Genomic DNA, 6,022 nt, shown 5'->3' with positions numbered 1-6,022 from the left:
TTTGACGGATAGATGTATTAATTGTATGCGCATTAGAATCGTTTTAAAAATCTGCAATAAAGTCATGAGAATAAAAAGGTTTTTATTTTCCATGCCTTTAACATAGTTCTCAATCACTGTATGATGAAAGAGTAGTGTCTGGTGTTTAGGAAGGTATAGTAGAGATTAACCTTGATCATGGCAAAAGTTTAAGTTAAGTTTCCTGCTCAGTTTTAGCCTTCCCCTTTAATGGGATAAAATTTCAGTGTTTTTTGTGTGGCCCTGTACTAGAACCAAGGTGTTTTCCAGTCCCCTATCACCCCAAGCTGCTGTGCTTTCTTCCTTTCACTTTTTTCTCCATATGGTCTCTTCTTACAAAGCATCTAACTACTTGAGCTTTCACTGCTCTTAATTCCCACTTTGTAAGACAAATTCCTCAGGCTTGTGTGAATGCCTGAATTTCAGTCTAAGGAACTGAACATGAATCACTGAAAAAACGATGAGAAAAGTAAAAAAAAAAAAACACCTATTGTGAAAACGACCCGTTTTCCATAAGTGATTTAAAAGAGGCAAAAAACTTTTTGATCAGTTGCGGGAACTATATTTTGATATTTCCCAAGTGAGTAGCGCAGGCATCCTTCCCAAACTGTGAAAAGCTTGCTTGTATAAAGCCGGCCTATAAAGGAAAGGGCGTTAAAGAAAATCTAAGCTATTGTCCAATATCGAATCTATCTTACTTATCAAAACTTATTAAAAAAACGAAAGTTCACAAACAAACGGAGAACCACTTCAAACAACTCGACATTATACCCGATGATCAGTCAGTGTACAGATAAAAACCACTCGACAGCGACTACATTGTGCGCAATTCTAAATATGGTAAAAATCATAGCAAATGTGGCATCCTGGTTATGCTTGACCTAAGTGTAACATTTGACACAGTTGGTCACAATCTGCTGCTTGAAGACCTGAGAGCAGTAGGCATCGAAGATGTACACAAATGGTACAAAAGCTGGGAAAACAGGAAGGTTACAGTGGTTATATCAAATGCGAAATCAGAAAAGAAAAGCCTAACAAAAGGAGTGCCCCAAGGCAGCATTCTGGGTCCACTGCTGTTTGGCATTTACACAACTGAACTATCTAGAATTCTAAATAAGCATAAGGCTAAGTATAAACGATATGCTGATGATATTCGGTTCTATTTTCCTGTCGAAACGGTAGAAGACGCTATTAGTAAAATTGATGCAATAATGAAAGATATAAAAAATGAATGTCGGCGGGGGAATTGAAACCTAATGAAGACAAAACTGAGTGTATACTATTTGGATCTGCCAGTGCACTACGAAAATATGAACACTTCAAAAGAATAACTATTGGTTCGTCAACAATAAATATTGTACCAGCAGTGAGGAACTTACGATAATTTATTGATAATAAATTTTCGATGAAGAACCATATACTGCATATTACAAAAACCCGTGACTATCATATTAGAAACATTGCATTTATTAGAAAATATCTAAACAAAGATACTCTGAAAACAGCAATTTGCAACCAAATACTTTCGAGGCTTGACTATTGCAATGTTATAAACTGCGAACTCCCTAACTATCTACTAAGAAAACTTCAAGGAGTACAAAATAGAGCCGCCAGGTTAATAAAAGGACTACTTTCCCGTGACAGAATAACCCCAGCGCTAATTGAGCTACATAGGCTCTCAGTAACAGTCAGAATAGAGTATAAAATACTTCTTACAGTCTTTAAAGCACTGAAATATGGTGAATCAACATATCTGAGAAACTGCTGAAGCTTCTTTAGACCTGAAATGAATATTGTAATCAGACGTGCAAGTGAAGCGTATAGGCTGTTTGAACCTAGAACAAATTGTAAGTCAGGCGAGAGAGCATTTGTACACTGCGCAACTCAAAACTAAAGACTCCTATTCTGCAGGAGCTATGATACTGACGAGAAAACATTAAAAGACAATTATAAAATATAAGGCACCTTATTTTGAAAACGTACAGGGCCCGCGAGAGAGGGAATTATCCCTGTGGAGGGCTGTACAAACTCAAAGTGAAAGTCAGTAAAGTTTAAACGGCTGTTTCAGTTCGTGTTCACAAGCTAAATTATACAGAAAGAACTTCAGGTTCTTATGTTTGGAAAATTATAAATTACTTTAAAAATTTATTTGACAAATAAATCCACATCTAGGCACAACTTTACATCGTGAGTGTAATAAATGCCTTTTTTTTTAAATTTTATACAGTCTTCAGAATGGTTTGCGAGGTGAAAATTGCCTTTAAAGTGAGAAGGGGACTTGCCAAATATTTCGAGATCATAGCCCCCGTTGGGGGCTGGCGCCGTCGGTGCGCCTCTTGCGGTGCACTGGGCTGCAACCCCCTTTCGTTCCTTTTACCGTACTTCCTTTCATATTCTCTTTCTTCCATCTTACTTTCCACCCATCCTAACAAATGATTCATAGTGCAATTGCGAGGTTTTCCTCCTGCCGCACCTTTCAAACCTGTCACTGTCAATTTCCGTTCCAGCGCTGAATGATCTCATAGGTCTTTGGCCTAAATTCTATATATTCATTTCAGTTCAATGAATCGTATACAGTTGTTGTTCAGCTGGCGCACAGTTAAAGGTGCCATCACTTAACCGCTTGTTTTTACTTTTTAAAACGTCTAAATTCTTTGTAGTTGTGTAAATACACACTTTCTGACTCGTGCAATGAAAAATTATCAACTCTTGTAGTTATAGTTAAGTCTTCATTTGCACTTGCGCGCGCTTGTGTAAGTCTCATACACTGAGCGCTCGCGATTATTTTTTGGGCAGAGCTCCGAAGATGCTTAAAGGTAGTAAATCACCTGTACAGTGATTAATCACTGAAGATGTGGCTTCATCCGATTTTAGTGAGCGTTCTTTTATATTTTCTGTTTTTAAAGCGCTAATACGAACTTCGTCGGATGGATGTGAATGACTGTTCGAGAGTTTTTCAATTACCAATTTTACGGGCACTCCAGAAGCCCTATTTCACACCTCCAGCATAGATATTCATCTTTTTTTTTTTCCAGTTGACAACGTATGCGAATCCTTCATATGACAGCTTCTTTCCACCTTGATTACTAGTAATGAACTCCATTTTGGAGTAAAAGACTTCCATCGTTACAAAACTTTATCTAACTGAGAACGAAATTTATCTTGCGAACAAAGTAGAAATATCTCTAAACAGGCATTTTGGCTATTAGGTATCGTGCTAGTTAGGCTATTTGTCTATACGCTTTGTCTGTAGGCGAATCGTCGTAGGCATGTTTTCTTTCTTTAGGCATTCAGTCCGTTTACCGTTTCACGTGTAGCACTTGAAACGGCGCCCACTCCTATTCACAATGTGTGACGCGTTCCATGATTCCCATTCAGTAATCTGGTTGGTACTACTTTCACATTTAAAAATAGTGGAATTTGGATGGACGTACCCTACCGATCGTTGGTGTTCAACTTTGCTGGGAGACAGGGTTTTCCTTGTATGAAAAATATGTGATTTTATTTGTCATTCTATATAAACACATTCCTTGTTGTCCCTTTCCATGCTTTCATTCAGTGTCAAATGTTACTTTTTCCTTCCATGATTTCTACTCACGTTTTGTCTATATTTAGCAGCTAACTAGCTGCTAAATATAGACAGAATATAACCAAAATCACTGTCCCACCTCTAAAACACCCATGTCTATTTATAAGTGCAGCTACCTACCTATTTGATTTTGGTTCTAGAGAAACGTGAGTGTCACGCTTCTTTCTTGATATTTTTGCAGGGGATTCTAGTTACTCCCACGATCATGCTAGTTTTATTCAGTGTTTATTCTGTTATGTGAATATACATGTGAAATATATAATTCCGTTGCTAAGCCAAATACATATGTTGCTGTGTACGTACCCGAACGAGGCCAGCATTTTTTCCTATACCGTTCTGATCTTGCCTCAGGGAAAATTAATACGAAGTATTTTTCTCTTTCCATATAACCATATCCCCTGTATCTGGTTTGAGACGCATTTAACGACAGTCATTTCTACAAAGAGTAGTGCCAAAGCGCAACAACAGGAAAGTATCCTTTAAATTCTCTGCCTTTATTTTTCCCCTATTTGTCACAACAGACATTCATTCAGGCATCAGTGCCGTCCTGAGAATGTGTATGAACAGTACGTGGAAATAATTAAATCTTAGAAAAACAGGGTCATTATGCAGCGTGTTCTCATCCAACATTCTTGATTCCTTAGATCATTCTTATTGTAATCCATGGAGTGTTTCGCGAGCTTATCCTAATATGTCCAGCTGAAGGAACAACCTTCGATACATGTCTGAATACGTAAGATGGTTCCATGAAACGAAAGGACGTGTTACAAACGAGCTTCAGTAGCGGTGTTATTAAACAAACACAAATCTAACGACTCGTACAAACGTCTACTTGTCACTCGGGGAATCTGGCGTTTCTTAACATGCTACATATACACAAAACTTTAATCACATCACCTCTAGCATTCATTAGACGCGTGTTCACACACGACGACTGCATGATTTGTGCATGTTGAAATTTGACATTTTTGCAACAGTAGGCTATCTTGTCGCGATTGCCTCAGATAATTTCCAAAATAAAGTGTCACAATTTTTATCGTACTTCCATTTCATTTACTCCGAATATATAATTTTTATCTGGTCCACCGTAAACACGTTGTTTATCATAACAGCAGGCTATAACATGTTTAAGGGCTAGTTGTCAAATATTATTTTGAATTTACTCGTACATGCGATGTTACGTCTTTGATTAGATGATATCACAACGTACTTCAAGAACTAAAAAAAAATACAATCATGCATTTAAGAGAGGACTAAAGATTAGTAAACCCAATAGTAAAGAAAAAAAAAAGGAGAAACTGATAACCGTTTCAGAGCGAAACCTGAATGTTTTTATCACTTTCCGTGTGACGGAGTGGCGTGTGGTGCGCCTACCTCCTACCCAAGTCGGACGCCCGCGCAGTTTAGCTCATATGCGGTGCGGTCCGGCGACTGACCAGAATGCGTACTTTCGAGTCTCATTTCCTTTGTGAATGTGCCGTACAATTAATAACAGATTCCAGTGACAGTTTTGAAACGTAGACCCTAACGATTGCTCTGACGGCCGGATTGATGTGTCATTACTGATAGGAGTGGGTGAGTGTTGTTTAATGTTCTCTCTCTGTAGCCTGTAGGTAGCCTACTAAGTAAGAATCGGAAGGATTAGGCTTCCGTTGATTTAGGGAAAGTGAAGACTTGACGCTGGCATGTTCAACCAGGAAACTGAAGCAGTACCATGCCCCGTTAGTTTAACATTGGCCATATATTAAGATATGCGAGTTGCGTTTTAATATATGCAAAATACGGCGTGAGGCCTTCATCGACGCCATGTCATCTCAACAAAAGTCATTTAGCGTTGGTCATGACTAGGTATATATAAACTAAAGCCATATTTTTCATTTGAGTAATGTATAAGATTTTTTAGTCGTTTATTCAGATTTAGTCTTCGTAGTTTATCGCCTGAGAATAAGTTCATTTAGTAGTGAACTTCAGATGACTGGGTTAGCCATATATGTAATGTAATCTTGACGAAACAGGATGTGGACTTTTATCCAAGAATATTGTAGACAACTTGTCAACCTCAAGTCGGTGTGGTCACCGGCTACCCAACATGATAGAGCTTGTAGAAGGGTTGGGTCCCAGTTGGGCATTGTCTTGCTGGGTACAGCGTTGCATCGCTGTGTGAGGCGCGGAACAACACACACTAACTATTAGTCGTTACATTTATTTTCAAGTACAGCATCCTGACTCGTATAATTACAGAATCCTTTTACTTTGTACATGTTTTACACGGTTTATGACAGATTGTTTATTCTATGGAAATATGTTTACTCTTCTTTGTCTGAATGACCTCGAATAGATTTAGCGTACAGTCATAACCACGTGGAGGCAGTCCTCTCTCTCTCTCTCTCTCTCTCTCTCTCTCTCTCTCTCTCT

General features: G+C 38.4%; 1 long non-coding RNA gene across 1 annotated transcript in view; it reads left to right on the top strand.

The window, feature by feature from the left end:
* Positions 1-3,360: 3,360 nt before the first annotated feature.
* The window catches only part of LOC136855640 (uncharacterized), a 169,207-nt gene continuing 166,545 nt past the window's right edge, over positions 3,361-6,022 (top strand). Inside the window, exon 1 of the long non-coding RNA XR_010858093.1 lies at positions 3,361-5,182. This is a non-coding gene — a long non-coding RNA (uncharacterized lncRNA). The remainder of the gene's footprint in view (positions 5,183-6,022) is intronic.

Source organism: Macrobrachium rosenbergii, chromosome 32 (assembly GCF_040412425.1).
Source record: "Macrobrachium rosenbergii isolate ZJJX-2024 chromosome 32, ASM4041242v1, whole genome shotgun sequence".
Lineage (NCBI taxonomy): Eukaryota > Metazoa > Arthropoda > Malacostraca > Decapoda > Palaemonidae > Macrobrachium > Macrobrachium rosenbergii.
This window is presented reverse-complemented; position numbering and strand designations above follow the sequence as displayed.